Source organism: Parus major, chromosome 1A, assembly GCF_001522545.3.
Source record: "Parus major isolate Abel chromosome 1A, Parus_major1.1, whole genome shotgun sequence".
Taxonomy (NCBI): domain Eukaryota; kingdom Metazoa; phylum Chordata; class Aves; order Passeriformes; family Paridae; genus Parus; species Parus major.
The window spans coordinates 24,537,958-24,559,138 of NC_031773.1; the positions used below are offsets into that span (position 1 = coordinate 24,537,958).

General features: G+C 36.1%; 1 protein-coding gene across 3 annotated transcripts in view; it reads right to left on the reverse strand.

Moving 5' to 3' along the window:
- The window catches only part of FOXP2 (forkhead box P2), a 339,563-nt gene that overhangs the window by 292,445 nt on the left and 25,937 nt on the right, over positions 1-21,181 (reverse strand). The gene's annotated exons all lie outside the window — the stretch shown is intronic.

Here is a 21,181-nt window from a genome sequence, read left to right on the forward strand (position 1 = left end):
GGCTGACCCCACCTGGCCACAGCCTCCTTCCTAGCAGCTGTCAGGATGGTCAGGCATTGGAATAAATTGCCCAGGGAGGTGCTTGACTCATTGTACCTGGAGAGACATTTGGGTCTGGCATTGGGGGATGTGGTTTAGCAGTTAAGGGGCTACAGTGGTAGTGCTGGATGGTAGTTGGACTGGACAATCTTAAAGATCTCTTCCAAACATTATCATGTTTCTATCATATCTATCATGTGATTCTATGAAATTTGAGTTCAGTTTTTGAAAATACAATGTATGCAGGATCCAAATATTGCCTGCAACTTCTGGAAACTGCCTCCCATACCTGCAGAACTTGAATACAACTCTTCATACTCAGTATGATTCTGTAAGTTATCCCACACTAAATATTTTTAATTACCTTTTGGACAATACTGTTAAAGAAGAAAAACACCTTACCCTAGTGATTTAAACAAAATGGTAAAATCCAAAGAAAGAGGGATCAAATATTTCATTTTCCTAAGATAATAAAGTGTGTTTGTTCAAAAAGAAGCAAAGCTGAAGTGGGACTTTTTACAAGAGTATAAAATGATAGGTCAGGAGGTAATGGCTTGAAACTGAAACAAGGTAGATTTACATTACATATATAGAAGAAACTCTTAACTGCAAGAGGCGTGAGATACAGGATCAGGTTGCCCAGAGACTTTGTGGCTGTCCTGTCCCAGGAAATATTTAAAGCCAGGTTTGAGGGTGCTTTAAGCAACTTGGTCTGGTGATAGGTGTCCCTGTCTACGGCAGGAGGCTGGAACTAGAAGATCTTCAAGGTCCCTTCCAACCCAAACCATTCTAAAATTCTATGAAGGATCTATGAATGAGTTCAATCCCTTCAACAGACTGAAAAAATCCACCCGTTTTCTAACAAATTAATGGCTCAGGTTAATTTAGACATTTATACTAGTTCTCATTTCTGCATTAGCTTTCATAACAAATGACAAAATTCTTGTAACAACCTCCTGCACTGTATGATGTACAGATTGCTCATGAAACATAAAACATCAATCTGACACATACAAATCAAAACATAATGGGAATGTAGATAGCTTTTATATTTTAAAAGCAGTAAATTATCTTGGATATTTATTACTTTTATGCTTATCTTGTGACTTTTTTCAACCCATCAATTTCACATTAATAAAATGACCCTCTTACAAACAGCTTCAGGCGTACAAACTCAATATAAAATAAATACACTAAAATATTGATAAGCTGAACTATGTAGTTTTGCTTTCCAAAATATTAACATATATATTCTTTTAAAAAGGGATGACTGAAATGCATAGGGTAAGAGAGTCCTGGCAGAATTTTACTTCAAAAATATACCATGTGATTTTTTTTGCCAGGAATGTCAATTGCTTTGGCTAATGCAGAGCCAACAAATTTTAATTTATGACAATTGTCTTTATAGTATCCTATTGAAATTTCTGTCAGACATGGCTGCTTCCAGTCTCTCCAAGCCACCCACTGCAGAGTGGTGCCTCAGATAGAAGAGGTTTAGGAAAGTGCAAAACCACCACAAAGGCAGAGGATTGGTGCAGGGAAAGTGTGAGAAACAGCTTGAGAATACCAGTGAAGGTCAGTGAGCAGGAAGGTGACCTGGTGCTGCCTGAAGAAAGTGATGCTTTCATTATTTCTGACTACCAAAATATATTTTAATTGGAAATAAATTGGATCAGTTTTTCCCAGGTCAGACCTGTTTTGCCTGTAACAGTAAGCAATTTCCTATGTCTTAATTATAACCCCTGAACTTCTGCTATTTTCTATTTTCCTATTTTCTCCCTCCTGTCCTGTTGAGGAGGGAAGCAAGAAAGCAGCTGGCCATAGCCAGCCCCCAACACTGACCTACTGACCCCACAGAATCACAGCACTGGACATTCTGCTAATACTTTGAAGGATGTTCATGTACTATAACAATGTGAAAACTTACTGCATTTATTCTGAAAACTGATTGCCCTAGAACTGTGAAATTAAGAAAGCAGCAATTTAATGTAAAATTTTCCAATGAGCTATATATGATATATATATATATGAGATAGAACATGCCTCAAAAGTCTTTTCTACATTACTGAAACGTACATAACTGCAGCCCAAGAAAAAGGTTTTTAAAATTTCTAAATCAAACAGATCAGAAATTACATGCTCATGGCTTGTTTCTGTAAGGAACACAAATGTTGCCACAATGACTAAAACTTTTCTCCAAAAAAGACTATATTAAACAGAATTTATCTTAATCCCATTGCAACAAACAGCAATTGATACATGCAATAATCCCATTTAGCAAAGGAAACAGACTTTTCTTGTTTCACAAGCAAATTTAACAAATAAAATGGGAAATATATCTGTTCAAACTGAAAGGAAAACATGATAAATGGTAACAGAAGTCAAGTGCCAAAAGCAAGAGGACAGTAGGAGCAAGCTGTGAAATCCAGGATATGTGCTGGTGGAAGGGGAAAAGAAGAAAAGTAAAAGAACTGGCAGACAAGTGTGTCACTTCTGGGTGTTGTGGGTTGTAAATTTTAACTACATTGGGAGAGCCCTGGCTGCACATGTGACACGTAAACACAAGGAAAAACGTATAATTCCAGTAAATTAAAAAGATCAAGTAAGCTGATATTTAATGGCCTCAGATGATCTGTCACACCACAGCAGATGCACTTCAGATGTTACCCAGCAGTAGCTTTTCCACCTGCCCCCCTTTTCCTGAGTCCTGTGCATAGATTAACAGGATAAACACAAGCAGCTGAAGAGTTAAGTAGTGAAAGCAGGAGAGGAAAAACTAACGAAAGACAGATGAAGAAGACGACAAAAAAATCAATGGGAATAATGAAAGAATAAAACAGTGGAATTGTTAAAATGTGTGTAAAACAAGCACCAATATGTTGGTGTCAAACGTAAAATAAAAGATATAAAAATCATGGATTACTGATGTCAAGAAGCATTTATTTAAAAATGATCCTGCTGCCCGGAACTGTATATCAAAAAAGACCCTTTTGAAAACTGCCTGCCAGCAATCTTAGAAAGGCCTTGTCTTGTGTATTGCCTGTGGGAAATTTAAACTGTCCTTGATTTAAAGCAACTGAAACTTTTCAGTGAAATACAAAAAATAAATTTAATTTCATGTGATGTTACCATTAAACACTCTACTGTAAGAGGTCCTTTCATAAATGTGACTACATGGAAAAAAAATTCAGGGTAGCTCAGGACTGATGTAACTAGGCTACTCTTCAAGAGCAAAATTCCCATTGATTTCAGCAGAACAGATTTAAAACCAGAACTGAGCACTTTTGAAATTCCCTTATTTATGGATTCCACAGCTGGAATTCATCCAATGCTCTCATATCTATGACTCCGCCTTAACTGCACATTTTTTGGTAGATATGTTATAAGGAGAAATAAGTATAAAACTGGGATTCTTTCACCTTCCCTGACTAAGCGTTCTATGGACTCTACCGATTGTAATAAAACTCTTTGCCTGAGACAAACAAACAATATCTGGCCCCTCATTTATTCAAAGTACTTTGTAGGAATCTTATACTGCAAAAAACAAAAAAATATCTCTCCCTTGGTAACTCCTCAAACATGTCAGACCCTACTGAGCTGCCCACAGAGTGTCCAAGGTAATCCCATCTGGTCTCCAGCTGTCCCTTCAGAAGGGTGCAGGTCTCCTGTGTCATATCTGACAGATGACCTCTCAGGTTATCTCAGATTCGCAGGACACAAAATAAAGCCCACCCTGTCAAGTATAAAGCTACTGGGCTACCATCAGCAGGTTTTACATTAGTTTTGCCTGGCTTCAGTAGTGGCAATTATAGCAACATGTAAATCTGTTCAAGTAAATCCTTTATTTGGAAGCTTTCCTAATGCTTAGCCGAAGAATTTCTTACTTACCCTTTCTCTTTTTGCATCTCATCTACTTACTTTAAGGATGAATTTATAAACCACTTGCCTGCTGCCAAACTCTCCATATGATTTATTAAAACTTTAGCTCAACAACTTAATATAAAATACATGCTATTACTAATTAATACTAATTGAAAAGCAAACACACAAATTTTTCTGATAATTCCAATTTTATTTTTTCATGGGCCAGACAGGTATTGAAACGGAGTTCACTGACACTCAGCAATATATATATATATATATATATTTGCAAGATATTTTCATCTCTTTCATTGCTGAAGTCAACAAACTCTGACCAAATTTCAATGGCTAATTCCTCTTCTTCTCTTTCTGAATGTTACATTTGTCAGAATGTAACATTGAGGGATTTTGGTTGGTATTAAGTGTTAATTCCAAAACAAGTTTAAGTTTAGTGTTCTACACCTCTATGTTACATGTGAAGAAAATAAAGCAACAGATGACTGGAATTGTTTGACTAATTTTGGTGGAAGAGAAAGTACAGTACTGCTGTTTCATTTAACAGCTAAGTCATCAATTCCAAAATTTCCATAGATGTTAGGTATAAGCAATTTTTAACACCCTTCCTTAAAAAAGATTCATCCAAGTGGAATATATAATTTTTTTTTTGTTTTTTTTCATATTTATCTACCTTACTTTATTATCACTGCTTAGATGGAATGTATATACCCACCAGCTGCAAACTGAATAAAAACCTTGGATGGCAAATATGGCTAATGGGCTACTCACTGCCATTTACAGATCAGAAACTTTAGCATATTATCACATTTACTGAATTCCAAAGTATGTTTATACACCCAAATTGTTTACGGTTTTTACAAATTTTACAAACCCTTACACAAGTCAGAAATCTTTGCACAGAGGGATTTCTGAGATAAGTTTTGCTCTTATGACTCACAACATTTTTCCATTTCTAACTGCCATTGCAATTCTGCAATTAGAAAAGCAATCAAATAATATACTGACAAAAATCTGCAGCTGCCATCATGCTGTTCATGACAGAAATATTTTGCTGTTCACTGAAATGCCCATCATCAACAGATGTGTTATGGAACCATGTCTAGTCTCTCTGAACAGGAGGCAACTGAAAGATATATGGAGATGATATAACAAACCAACTTACTGTAACAGAAGAAATACTACAGTTGCTGTAACACAATGAGAAGCAACTAATCTAGTGTAATTAGAATGTTTGAAGACATGTTTTCTACCAAAGTAAATCTACAAGTGCCTTCTGGGCAGTGCATAACCATAAACAGGAACTCAGGATGAGTCTTCAATGAAACCTTGCTTCCATGACACGTAGATGGGATTGGGGGAGCAGCAGAGATTCACCCCTATCAGAGAGGGCAGGACAGGGCCCCTCTCAGCAATAGATATCTGCAATCTTCTCACAAAAATGAAACAGCTAACTATAAAAACTATCAACATGGCTAACAAAATATGACAACACCAGCACACCAGATGCATGAAGTAATTCAAATTTGATGGTATGATCAAATTCCTAATGAAAGCAAAAATTTTCTTCTTTTTTTAAAATACATTTATAAACTTCAATAACAGAACAGAGAAAGATCAACTAACCATTTGAAACACGGTGAGTCAAGTGGCTGCTGGCTCCCATCAGGCACAGATCACCTGGCTTCACCTTAAGAACACAGCCCAACTCCAACATTTGCTGTAACACCAACATCTTTTGCTGTTTTACACAGACATTTATTTTGTGGACACCTGTAGTATTCTCAATATTCTTACGACAACTTTTCCCCACTGTAGACCAAAGAGCAGCAGTAAAAGCTATGGTTCTATGACAGGTAAATATGTGTAAGGAACCAGGACTGCTATTGTCATTATGGGATTAGCAACACAAGAATACAAACACTTCACCCAGCTCTTCCTAGAACTGTATCACTAGAACTGCTGGGTAGGTAGGATTACAGCAAATTTCCCATTCTACCTATGGTATGAAGAAGGAATGAGAAAAGAACAATGAATACTAACCTCTTTTAAGATACAAGATGTATCTTAACAGTAGTTGTAGCAGTAGTTGTCCTGCTGCCTTGAGAAGTGAAAGGGTTGTGCAGAGAATGATCCCTCCCAAAAAGAAAGGTAACACCCTGGACATTGTCCTCAGCTTCCTCTTTCTGGCTCTGAGAACTGTGTCCTTACAAAGAACACTTTCTCAGAGATAAGCACCAGAAAGCTGAACATTGATATAGTCTCTGGTTCTGATGTATTTGCAGCTTTCTTTGAGCCCAATTAACTCTTCTGGCAAAGAAAAGATCTTGCTTTGCTTTGCTTCTTGCTGGAGAACATCAGTATGGTATTCCTTGTGATGCCCTGAGGTGTGCACTAAAGTGAATCACAGATTCTATACATTGCTCAAGCTCCAAAAGAACAAATTTCTCATCAACTACCATGATCCTGAGTTTAGAATCACTCCAAGTGTGTTTTTGAAGCCTTTTAATGAGGTAAATCAAACTACCAGGAATGGCAAGGGAAGTATGAAAGGACAACCGCTGCAGATACATTTTGGGTCATTACATGGTATCAGAGAAGATAACTTTAGTAAGGCCTATCTGAGAGAGTTCCCATTTAAAAATAAAGACACACTCTTCCTATATGCTATACACACAGCAGAAACACCATTTCCCAGAGACAGAGGCTAAAGGAAAGAAAAACAGAAGAAAGACAGAAGCAATGATAAAACATGGTATCAGCCAGCAATCAGAATGCATGTCATTATTTCTTAGTAAGAGTTAATTTCCATGTATGTTTGATTTAGTCTTGAAAGAAAAAAATGTATGTATTTAATTGAAATCCTCAGTAGCTTTTTCAACATCTCTGTTTTATAAATCAAATGCATTTTATTTGTATGGATGTATTTGACATTTTCCCTTCCAATTTTTCCTGTTACTACTGTAACAATACTTAAAGCATAGTGAGAGTACTTACATTCAACTTTTGCCTGTTTCAGCTCTTTAAAAATCTTTAACAATCAGACTTAGAATAATTCTTCCCTATTGAAATATTGTTATAATATTTATGCATTTATTTTATGGTTTTTACTGTTGCTTTCTATATTGTTTTAAAAAGTACTTATATTTGAAAACACACAAAAGAACAGCTAAAGCCTGACAAACAAATCAAGAGTATTTCTGCTAAAATGCAAACATTCTGTAATTTTTACATTTCTCCCCATATTCTATGATTTCCTATGCTCTTGAGCATTAAGTTTTCAAATATTCCATTTATACAACACTCTTACCATACAATTTAAGCTATTGCAAGAATGCTCACCCGCATAACCACAAACACGAGTTGTGAGTGACAAATGCTGCATTCATCCATGAACAAACAGCATTTCCTACTACACTTTTTCTGATATTTTTAATGATGATAAAATTTAAATATATATAAATATATATATTATACCTGAATATATGACATACCACCAAGCTCTTCAGTTTTGCATATTTTCATGGTTGAAAAATAAACTCCAGAAAATATTAACCACCCACAGAGATCACCTTGACATGCTTTTGCTGCAGAAAATAGAACATTATACAAACTACTGAAGCCTGAAGCATACTCAAAACATCACATCCTATTTGTAAAATGCACAGAAAGAATAATGGGATCAGTAAGAACATTTAAAAAGTAATGTGTTATATTAAGTTTTAACTCTATAAAAATGAGACTGTTCAAAAAGCAGACATACTTATTTTTAACATGATCAGATTAAGCTGAATATAACTTGGATAAATCCTTCTTAGTTTTACTCATACAATCTCAAAGACATTAAGGACTAACATTAAGCCATACACACAAAAAACATGTATGCCCCATATGAAGACCATAGGACAAGCTGCTGGAAGATGAATGCCTTCACATTAAAAACTGACAATCACACCAGAATTTCCTAAATCCATATTTGAAAGGAATCTAGTATAAAATTTCTCATACTCTGAAGGAAAATAACATTTATCAATCTAAAAATTACAACATACTTCCAATTATGACTGTTCTTGACTTCAGAGAAATCAGTGTCAAGGCTCAGGATGTACTTCTTTCTCACGGGTTCATGCAAACTGCCACAGAACTTCTGGCAATAAAAATAGGGTAAACTAAATCCAGCTATGATTCTAAATATTTATTTTAAGGAATTGCAAGAAAATTTACTACTATTATGATGGTAATAAAAAATTACCTTAATGGATCAAAAGAACCCTTCCATACTAAGTTCTGAAGCCAACACAGAAAAGCACGCAAATTCATTCTGAATATTTGCACATATACAGAAAGGATAGATAATGTAATACAATTAGAATGAGGACAAAAAATACAACATTGTTTGATAACAAGTTTCATCTCCAAAGATATTTTATTCTTCATTAATTGTTCTCCATTCCATATTGAAAAGGGAAAATATGCATTATTAAAGTATATTGCATATTCTACTAAACCTATTATTTACTCTGAGTCCTCAATGAAGATGCAACACAAAATAAGGAATTACATCTGTGAAAAAAATTGCTATATACAGTCAGTCATATGTCACTTAAAGAGAATACTGGACAAGAAGGAAAACAACCTATTTTCCCAGCAGGAAATACAACTGTAGCACATAAGAAAGGAAAAGACCCCGCTAATTTTTGTAGTGATCTCACTGGCAAGACAGCAGACTTTGTTTTTTCATTACAGTGAGTATTGAGGTACTCGAGAACTCGATGGAATTCAGTAATTTTACTGGGGATGTTGCAAAAAAAATCTATTAGATTAGACTATCTAGAAATATCTAAAGGACTTCTAACATTCTTACCCCAATATGGTCCTTCTATGCTGTCAAGAAAGAGAGGGAAGGAAGGACCAGAGGGAGAGCTGAGAGGAAGAAGGGAAGTGACAGGGGAGAAAGACACAAACTTACCTCATCTATTTTAACTCACTTAAATCTCTGCTACAGTCTAAGTCTCACATGAGCTTCAATAAATACAGTAATATGAACACATCTCCTTTGGTCCATTACAAAACAGCCTTCTCATCTGGACACAGGAGAGCTCCTTAAGAATTTGGCACTCAAAATGGGACTCCTGAAAAGCATATTGGTTGGACACTTCCTAAACTTCAGTTTTCTTCCTTCACAGTTTTTGTGCCAGAACAAACTCCTTTCAATTTTTGAAAGAGCTCAAATTTTCAATGGTTTGGAAAGAATTACAGGTTTCAAGTTACCATTAACATCATCTCTATCTGTCCACATCAACTCTTACAGGGCACCTACTGTTCTGCCTGTACCTAGGGAGTAAAATGAGAAACTTCAAAATCTGCAAGATACTGTGGTGGAGGAAGGAGAGGACTGACATGGAAAGAACTAACAGAACATCCAGGAAGAAGCCAGATGAATTCCTGGCAATTACATGATACATTGATACAGAAATTGGTAGAATCTTTACTTTGCTCAAAAACCAAGCTGTTTCACTGAATGTTTCATGCAACATTTGTTTAGGCATTTTGATGCATCATTAGCATAGGCATCAAAACCCAGGTTTTCCAAATCAGCTTCAAGCAGCAACTTTAATTACAACAGCTTTAAGTTTCCCTCCTTATCTTTTTTTGTGATGTGCTTTTTTTCTGGGACAATCACTGCACAAGCTGTGAAAGCCACTAGAGTGACCATTTTTTGCCTTGTCCTTTGATTTCCTCTCTCATCAAGTTACTTACCCCAGTGGCTCTTAGCTTCTTTTCAAAAACTGAACTCAACATATTTCTTAATTCTGTAGAATTAATAATCAGATGAATTTTTTAGAAAGCAATTTTGTCTGTCATTTTTACTGAAAGCAAAAACTACCTTTCAGAATGACAAATTAAACAAAATAATGTAAAAACTTAAAAAAATTCACAAACATATTCTGTCAGTAATATCTCCTATTGGTAGAGTTTTCAGTGGAAGAAAAAGGAATAATTCAGAGCAGATTCTTAGAAATTCCAATTATGTTTGTGGAGTTTGGAATATATCTCATACATTTTGGCAAGGCTTCACTCACCGCATAGATTTCAAAAGTTACATACTAAGCAAAACAGGTGTATGAACCATTCCATGAAGTAAAATTATATGAGCAATTAGCTGCTGAAGTGTCATCAGTCAGTTACTGAGAGCTCTTTCACATGCATTGTCACTGCACTCTTAGCAAATCCTCAATGTAGTCATTAGGGAGGAAGAAAATTGAGACTTATCTCAACAGAAGAGGCACACAAAGCATTTAGAAAAAGCTGCACATAAAACGTGGTGCAACATGAGTTCAATTATCTCCTTATTGTACAGTATGAGCATGCAGGATATGAAAATAGAAGGGATATTGTATAAATACTGAGATACAGTCTGCACAATATAGAGAACAATATAGAATATAGTTAGGAAAAGGGCAATAAACCATATTGGAGCACTGTAATGAACAAAAAAATACAGAAGGCTGTTGGAAGCAGGGCAATTAATGGTGCCATGGCCTGGAAAGTAGTTCTGCTTGGAGAATTATGCTGGACCTTACACCAACATCCCCTATTGACATGAAATGAAAAGAAATTCTGTTATCATTTTAAAGCTTTTTTTAAAAATTCTGGTGATCACCTAATGTTATTTAACATTTTACATATTTCAATAAAGACAGCCAAACTGAAGTCTTCCATTTGCCATAATTATATATCCACAGTTCATAAACACTAACATAGTCTATCAGTATGTCAAAATTTTGATAGCAATTCAAAATTTATGTAAATTACAGTGAAAAGTCAGGTTCTAGAATCACTCCATTACTCGCTAGTGCTATTGAAATAGTGGTAATTACATTACCCTTGCTTTGGTCCTTACTTTGTAAAGGTAATAAGCAGCACAAGTACTACCAAAGGCCAAAATACATAAGACACAAGGGTTCAGTCTCAGCAGAGTATTAGATTTGGTGCCCATTTACACACTAATAATATTAATTATGATAAAAAAAAAAAAAAAAAAAAAAAAAAGGCTAACCTGCCACCAAAACCTGGAAAACTGGTTAGGCTTTCAGTATAGAGAGACTCTTTTTCAGTAACAATTACTTTCACTCTTCAACACTGCCAAGGTACCGCTCAGAAGAATATTTATAGACATATGTGCTATCTTTTTTTGGAATCAATACAAAATTTAAATAGAAATTATTGGTTGACACGTCTGAAATTCTTTTATTTAAGTAAGACCGAGTATCTGATAAAAATACTGCAATAAGGTCTCTGTGTCCTGGGGCATGGGGGATAGAGGTTTAGTTCCACACATTATTTCCTGCTGCCTTCCAAGTACAGCCAGGGAGAACTGCTCTATATTTTATGGAAAATTTCTGCCTCAAAACTCTAAATAAAACAAACATTTTGTTGGCCGAGGTTACAAAAAATGCCAAGTGTTCATTCTCAAGCAATAGTCCCAGCATAGTTAAAATAACTCTGAAATCACAATATAAAAGCTCTTTTCCAAATCTTTTCAAGATATTCAAAGCAGCAGCTATATTCCTGAATATTGCTCAGCATGTACTAGGATGATCAGTCCAGTTTAAAATGATATCTGACTAGAAGCTGCTCTAGAGCCTCTACTAATCTTGCATTGAATCCCTGTCACTGTCATCTTCAGGCCCCTGCAATGGATCTAGAACCATTTCAGACCAATTTATATATCCAAATGACGTTAAGCAACAGAAGCCTCTAGACAGTCAGAGAAGGGAAAGAAAAAGATGTTTCTAGAAGGACTGAAGAGAATGACCACAGAACCCTACAGCTATCTTGCTGAAGGATCCCATCTCTTTCCAGGGACTATTGACAGATTTTAAGTATACCAGACTGCTGGTGTAGGTATCCAGAACAAGGCTATGAAATACACTGTTTTTCCTTGTAAATAGACACTTGGTAATGAAAACTACTGAAGTTTGTTTTCTTTTAAAAAGTTGTGAAGGCAATAAAGTACTTCCTTCACATCTCTGCTAATATGAGACTTTTGATCTTTACGTTTCTGTCCTGTGGCATCTTTATTAAAAAAAAAAAAAACCACAGAGAATGATCTTCACATAACAAGCAATGTGTTTACTGCTTCCAGCACAGAAAACCATCTGCTTATTATCTCTGATAGTATGAACTTCTGTTTTATTCTCTGCTAGGCCATCACAACGCATCATCAGCAATGCTGCTCATAGGTGCGCCCCAGAACTGCACATGGTAAAGCAAATTTTATTCTAGTGAACACTCTATCAATGCCACTTTTAGACTTTCCAACAAGTGGCAAAGGCAGGGCAGAAGAAAGGATGAAAAAGTAGAATTTACACTGCCTGTGTTTGTGCACAGTATGCCCAGCAGTCACAAACACCCACCTTCCTCATCTGATTGCTGATGTTGTTTAGTAGTCTTGCACTGACACACTGCTGCAATATTCCAGCATCCCCCTTAGTGTATGTCCTCCCTGTCAAACACCCCCATAAAAGCAGAAATATTAAAAATACAGCTCTTCCACACACATCTGATAACTCAGCTAATTAAATAGATTTCCTGTTATTTAGCATCAAACCAGTTAAAATGTGTTTTTCATTCGCACTAAAAACTCGTATCTAGTATAAAACAAAGTGTGTTTGGGTATGCAGCAATGCTTCTTCAGCTTAACTTGAAACAGGACCTGACTTAAAATGCCTCCTCTAAAATTTTGGGTTAAATCTCCAGTCTTAATCTTTACATACCTGCAACACATCCTGATGGAGCTGGTTCAGTTAACCAGGACGTGACATACCGCTAGACTCTAACCAAACACATTAAAACTGCAGATGGCAGCTTTCCAAATAATATCTGGTAAAGAACAAAACAAACTATTTACAGCTTTACACAACTCTTCAAAAATGCTTGCTTCCCTCGACACATTAATCACTTCTGATCACTCTCAGCTTAACCTCATGGTGGCACACTGCATGCCCTGACATATAACTTTAGTCAGAATTATGGAGATTTTTAGATCAGTTTTAAATACACCACACACAGGTGTGCTTAAGTATCTTAGATTCGGATCTTCTTTAAATCCAAGATATTTAATTTAAAATTACTATATAGAGAACATATATAGCTACAAAGAGCTAGAGAAAAGATATTGCAATAACTTGTAAAAACTTCAAATTGAATTTCAATTATTTAAAATTACTTTTGAAGCTTTACAGGGAAACAAGACAAGACATAGCCCACAAAATACCCATGGGGTAGTAGGGCCTATTGTCAACATGGCTGCTCTTCTTAGGAATAAAGGAATAAAGGAATGTGGCAAAATTACGTATCACTATTTTAAAGCATCTTGAAGACTGATCAAATCAGAAATCTTTGGAAATATGGCAAAAAAAGATACTGCAGAAACGAAAAAAATCAACAGGAAAAGGTAGTTGAGTTTACTGAAGACAGAAAAACACACAACTGAAAACTGACTGATGGCACAGATCATTTTTCATCCAAATGACAGTTTCTATTGAAACAGAAGAAAAGTGAGGATGGAAAAGTCAGTATGGCTTTTTGATGGGACAAACAGAGCTAAAGAGAAAGACTAATGATGTAAATGTATCAATACATACAGAAAAACTAACTATAAACATTTTTAAAAAGAAAAGAAATAAAATGTAGACTAAACAGACTTTTTGGTGATACTTATTCTGAGGAATTACTAGGTCATATTTTAAGACTTGAAAAACGGAATAAAAAAGATAGGGGTAATTACTCCCTAATATTATAGATGATAGAGTTACAAGCCACTCTAGGATTCTATGATTTCCAGAAAAAAACACTGTGCAAAAAAAACCCCAAATCTGATAAAACCATCCACACTGTGGGTATGCATCCAAATCTAATTATACTCCCACCTCAAAACACTGCTGTGATGTTTGGTCTTGATTGTAGCTAATCAGACAGTATTTGTGGAAGAGCAATCTAAAGTTTTCCAGTCCAGAAGAGTTTCTCCTTGTCTGATGCCTTTTTCAGGATTAAATCTCTCCTGGCCCTGTAACACCTGCCCTGTTAACCTATATTTTAAAGCTATGTCTGTATAAACCTTCAACCCCAGAAGGTGCTAACTCATCTGCCCATATATTCACCTTTAACTACACCTATATGGCAGACAGACTGTCTCACACACCACTTATTAATCTGAGCTCCTTTTTAACCACACAAAGGTTCAATCTACGTTTTTTTAGCTATCAGGAGCCAATTCACACAGTATCAAGACTGACAGGAGTCCTAGATGAGTTATTTCATGACTCTTTCAGAGTGTGACTTCCTGATGGCATCTTATTTTTCTGCAAAAGAGTCTTAGTATTCCACATGAAAATTGGCACACAAGTCAGCCACTGTCTCATACTGAGTCTCCACATAATTGCATAATAATCAAGGTTGATCCGATCCTTTAAGACAACGTATTTCTAGAAATGCAGAAAAGATTGTAGGAGGGGCAAGTATAACACTACAATAAAAAACCAGGGAAGAAATGAACAGAGGAGCAAGGGAACATAGGTACTCGAGGCAGGTAAGCATTTCACAGGTATTTTGGCTGGATAGCGACTTCAAGCAATATAGTTTTATAAGTGTAAATTAAAAAAAAGAAAGGAAAGAAAAAAGCTTCAGGAAAATAAATACAGTAGGGACTCTGAGTGAGGCAAATCAGAATGCTGCTTGGGGTCTTTGCTTCAAGTCCAAAGGGTCTTTTTTTATTTTCTGTATGAAAAGCAGAAAAGAAAAGAAAGTGAAATAAATAAATAAATAAAACCTTCCAGTTTCAAGCACACAAACAATTGTCTCTCACACACACAATTTCAGAAGGGACTGAACTTCAGACTACAGTTATTAATCCTGCAATGTCACTGTGAGTCTGTACCACAGCTGTTTTACTTAGCTCCCTATATATTCTTTGTTACAAAAACAGCTCAAAAGGTTTTCTCATTGCTGAGCATGCCTATAACACTATATTTTATGACAAAATCTTCTAAGGATGACAGTTGATATTTTTATTGTATACAATATGTTTTGAGTAGGAAATTTCAAATTTTTATTTTCATATAAACATCCAAATCTATTTAAGAGTCTTGACTGAAATTTCTTTTTTTAATCAATATGCTTCTTACAACATAATGACTAAAGGTACATTTCATGTTTCTGGACAAAATCAGCATAAGAGACTAACAAGTAATGACTGCAGGAATGACTTTGCTAGTGTGCAGGTAAAAATAAATACAAAAATATAAGTTCATCAAAAATAATTTTTTAAAAAAAGAACAAGCTAGACAAAAGTAGTAATTTCTAAAAATAAGAATGCAAAAATTCCAGAAATTATAAAAAAATTTCAGGTAAGACAAACCTCTATGACATCTTTATCAATGCGACTGAGACTGCAAGGTAATGAAATTGCATATAGTTAGTGTTTAAACTTTAAGTAACTCAACGAAAGTTCCCTCCAATATATGTGCATATATATGTAACATGGAGACCTGCAACACTCATGCTTCTCTAATTCTTCAGAGGAAGTTTATTGCTTTGAAGAATGTTGCAGGAGTGCAGAAGAACAGCCACCAAATGACTAAGGCAAAAAAAGGAAGAACTGCCAGGACTGAAATCCAAGAGCACCCAGCTGGTAGATTTTAAGCTACATGGATGAGGAATAACATTTCCTGAGCTTGAAAAGGCAAACTGCATGCCACTGAAACAAAACATGGATATAGTCAAGAATGGGTTACTTTATAAAATGTACCTAATCTGTAATTTTTTAGAGAAAGACAGTTCTTCATGTGAGGGAAGCACAATTTCCAGATACAGAAAAAAACATTTAATAGCCATTTTGACAAAATACTTTAAAACTATTATCAAACAATAATAATATGTTATTGCCACATACTGCCTTGTCACAAAAATAACTGAGAACCAGATGGGCGAACACATGATAGAATTCTCAACATTTAACCTCTGACCACAGTCAAATTTAGAATCAGCAAATGTCCGAAAGCTCTTCTCAGTTCATGAACATGTGACAACCTCCATGAAATTAAGGAGATTGTATTTCCATTTGTACCAGACAGATGTTAGCAATAGGGAATATACTAGTTACAGGGAAGTATCTTGACCCTAAATTTATCCAAATGCATTCATTTACATTCCGTGCTTACACACTACACAACACTGAAGGGCAAAACCAGCCTGACACTGCCCTGTAATTGTCCCAAGCACTGCTCTGCATTGCCTTCAGTGGCCCTGCCCAAGCCAGCACTGCGCTCCTGGGTCCTTTTGCCCCTCTGCCCTTTGTGCTCTCCTTTCCACTTCAGCCCATGCCTGCATTACTTCCCTGGCTCCAGACAGTTCAAAGGAGAAAAAACAAGTGTCCCAACACCCACAAACCCTGCAGATGTCTCTGTCTCCCCAGAAAAATGATGGAGCAGCACAGGACAGCCGTGAGCTGCAAGGGCTAGGTCTTCACTGGGTACACAGTACAGCATTTTGTGCTGAGAAACATGATCCAACAAAGTGAGGGGTAGAAGTCTTGTCTGGACAGATTCTGAACCTCAGTTGCACCAACTCAGGCAGGAAGAAGACAGAAATTTTAGGAAAGGAGAGGATGTTCAACTCAACCACGGTACCAAAAGTCTTCTGTACCACAGAACCCTATACTATCATCTTATAAAAAATGTAGCGCCATTGTCTGTCGCTGCTGGATTCAATACAATCAGCATGATGCAGTTACCCATCAGCTGGGGACCTAATGAGAGACAGATTCTCCCTTTTTGTGAAATAATTCTCTAGACAACATACAGAAAACAGTGCCAATTATTATGGTAATAGGATGACAGGAAAGACGAAACTGTTGCATGGCAGCAGAGTAACACTAAAGAGAAGGCAGCTTTCCCACTCTTCAAAATTCTTCAAAAGCAGAGAGCAAGTCATTGTCAGTTAAAAAAATTTGGAGGAGAATTGCCTATGACACACACTCAGTTGAACAAAACTCTACAAAGTTAAAAAGCTGGTGGTTTGAAAATATTCAGAATCATCCTGCGAAGGTAAAGGAACCATTTAAGTACTTCTATCTAACCTAAGGATAGGAAAGTACAGCAAAGGCAGATGTAAGCATAGATAGACACATTGCTCTTGGACAGCATTATGTGTTTTAAGGACAAAGAAATCTGGGTATGCCTTTTCTGCAGCATCTCCCAGATGGTTAAAGCAAATGCAAAATATCATCATACAAATAACAGAATAATCTATAATTACTAGGAAGATTCAGCTTTAGAAGAGATGCCTCAAATTACCTAGTAATGGCTAATTATTTTGTCTTTTAACTTAACATCTGACTGGAAATCCTTGTGCATATTTGCTGCAAGCAAAAGAAGAATATAGAAGTCCTATGATAAGAATGTGTATAAATGTACTAAAAACATTACTAAAATAAAAATAAGTGAAGTTGAGAATTTGGTGTTGGAAGCACGTAACATGCCCGAAAAGTCAGAAATATAATTTCATCTATGACCACAGGTAGTTTTGTTACTTCTCACACTCAGGACACGATATTTTCAAAAGCTGTAATAAATCCATACAGTTTTTATTTTTATTTTATTTTTCTGATTTTGCAAATCTTTGTTTATTGCTGGAGAGAATACTGAATATCACCGTCCTCAGGACTCGTCTTTGTTACACCTCTGTAGTTTCACTCCAACTGTGCTAGAAATTATTTTCAGCTGGCCCAGAGGCATTGTCGAATGCTCTGTGCTGCCACAGGCAAGACCAATATTTGATAGCTAACTTAGGATTCCTGCTGCCTGAACTGGTAGAGAACAAGCATGTGGTAGAAGTGATGAGCTTGCTCTCCTGAGGGTAGGGTGCCAGCTGCACTATAAAAGAGAGATAGTGTGGAATTAATAGTGGCCTCACAGGCAGGCTGTATATTTTACCTTTCAACAGAAAAATTCATGCCTTAATGGAAGCTAGAATGGAAGAACGAGGACTCAGAATGCAGAAAAGGCAACTACAAGCTTGCAAAATGAATTTATTTCAATTCTGTGGACTTTAGATTCACTATTGTAGGATGCTTTTCAGATGCATTAAAGGATAGTTTGTGACTAAAAAAATGTATTATCCAATGACAAAGCACTACAGAATTGCTAGAGAAAAATAAATAGAAGCAAATTCTGTATGTGGAAACTCTGGATTGATGTATGCAAGAAGGCAGAAGTTGGCTTAGAAAAAGGATGCATAAGCAAATGAAGCACAGGCTCTTTTGATGAGCTCAAGAGGTTCTCTCATGGGTACACAGCTATAAAAAACCAAATACAGCCGTGAGATAAACTCCTCAAACATGTAGACAAGTCTGGAAGTAAAAGGAGGCACCTACAAGTGGAAGTGGAATGAACACATATGACATAATACTTGATTATACCAAAAAACACACACAAAAGACAAAGTTCAGAGATAAATTTCCTAAGATTTTGGACCTAACAAACTTCCTCAAAAATAATCTATGTAGCACTTCATTTGGTTCCACCGACGTTTCCCACCCCCTCTCAAATCTATTGCTGGACTGCTCAGCACATTTAGAAAGCACACAAGTAAAGCTTAAGTGAGCATCTTAAATTTGAGGCAAGAGGCCTTGAGAATATAAAATGGGACCGGATATTAAAACACAAGCAGACTAAAAGAAGGAATTCTGTGTCTACAATTTGCTTTAAGGAAGGCAACAATTGATTTGCAAACAAACAAAAAAAAAAAAAAAAAAGGAAGAACAAAATTGTGAAAGTTAGGACAGAGGCAAGAAGGTCTGAATAAGAAATTTACCAGAAGGATCAAAGGAAAAAATGGATCTGAACAATATCAAAAATAAAAATATGTAGGATCTGGTCCTGGTCAGAATTCATGAAGCATGAGGAAAGTAAGAGTAAATAATAACCCCGAGTCACTGAATCAAAGTGACAAGAAGGATAATGTTCTTGTCATTTGTGACAGAAAAGGAAAGAAGTTGATATAGTTCTGTTTTGGAATGAAAAGATAATTAAAATACATCATGTTAAAGATCCAGCCTGGGACAGAAGACTAGATGAAAGGAGCAACCACACTGGTGGAAAGAGAGATTTACAAGTCATCAGTATAACCATGACAGTGAAGGCAGTACAAGATTGTTTCTGCTCCTCCTGTTTTTATTTTGCTTTATGATGACATTTGTATAAAGCAGAACCTGTATGTTGGAGTTTGGAGCTGTCCCACTTGCTACTCAACTGAATTACTGACTCTAGATTCACTGCCATAACCAGAGGATAGTACAGATAATATTGCTGGTGGTGATTTCCTAAGCCACAAATGTGTCCCAAGGCTTCTTTTTATGTCACCTGCCTTTGGGACCAAATGATAGGAAAAGCTGGATTTTCTGCTTCTCACAGTGTACAGCTCCTAGATGTTTAACACCCTCCCAGACCAGTTCAGGGGAATTAGCTTTAGACTTGTCTCAGGAATCAAGTTCTTGCACGATGTGATTCATTCATCATACACTAAAATACAGAAATGATCCCAGCAGTTATTACCCTAGATAACACTTGGTTTATTAAAGTGCTCAGTACATAAGGATTCACAGTGGGTGGATGAAGTCTGTCACAGGGCTTTGTACCATTTTTGTTACTTCTTATGGAGGACATTCTAACTGTGAAGCCAGGCTGACAGCATTGAAAGGTTTCAGACATACCATGCACAGTGGACCACCCCAAGGTGGGCAAGAACACTTCAGCATTACTGCAGAGCACCACAGGGCCACAAGGGACTGCACAAAATCCCACAGTTCACCTGTGCTATTCCAGAATAGAACCAGCAGCCTGTGCCAGGGAGTTCTTAAAGGCTTACAGTTATGAAGGGCTCACAGTCTCACCAGAGCATCCATTCCAGTGTTTTGCTATCCTCCCACTCCAAAGTACACCCAATGTCTAAACTTAATCTGTTTCACTGTAATTTAGAACCACCATTTCTGCTTTTAGCCACTTGGAGTAAGGTGACAAACATTGCAGCAGCTTTCTAATGCCTTTAAAGATTTATCTTGCCTCTCTCATTCTTCTCTTCTTTAATCTATCCATTTTTCTAAACTTTTTTAAATTGCCATTGCTTTTACACAGACTCTCATCTATATAGTTCATCCCCATCTTTTCTGAACTGTCTGGAACTGAATACATTAAACCTGAGCAGCACTGAAATAAAGTTTCATACATCTTCTATACCATATCTAATTTTCCAATGTTTGCACTTTTTAGAATTGTATCACATCAGCTTCACATCTTTGGTTGGGAATACCTACAACTCTAAAACCTTTTTCTAAGGAGCTGCTATCCAGATAATTGTTCCCTCCTCTGTATTTCTTCAGTGGATTTAGTCTTGTTTCAGATGGCTGTTTCACTCCTTCAATTCAAGGCTGCAGTGAGGTGGCACTAACAGGATGCTGTCTTAAGTCTGTCTTGCTGGCATGTTGAGTGAAGCCAGTGATCATTACTAAATCCGTTTTCTATTGCTTATAACACATGTTTTTTGTCATATTTACAGCATGTTGAAAGTATTAAAAATTGGAAGTTCTTCCCATCTGAACAATCTGTGATGTAGAATAATATGTTTTACAGAGTTTATTTTTGGTAAGAATAAAAATTGGGATGCTGAGTAATCCAAGTTCATCCAGGTATGCTGAAGACAGAAAGACCTGCCAAGCCCCACTATAAACAGAAATATTTTATAACTGCTTTCAATTCTCCTCCACATCTAAATCACTTTTACTGAACAAAGTGAACTTTAGACAAACTGTTCTCAGTCTTTCACTATAAGTTTGAAGTAAGTTCACTCAGTTTCAAATAGTTTCATATGCCATACTTAGCATAAACTTTTCTAAAAGTGCTTGAAAAGGACTATTTTCAATACTCAAATTTCTGTATAGCTGTAGCATTCATAGCTTCAAGAAGATGTGGAAGAACTTCCATTATTATAACAATACATAATAGTTTCTCTTACATTTTGCTTAGATTTTAATTTTTCCAGTTTTAAAGACCATTATTAAAAAGTATTTATTCACTGATTTTTAATCATAATATTCAACTGAAGTTCGGGTCAAAATAAATAACCTGGCCCAAGGGCCCAATTTGCAGTGAGGTCCTATTTAAGAGTTTGCTGATAAGCTCATGAAGAAATAATTAGAACACTTAAA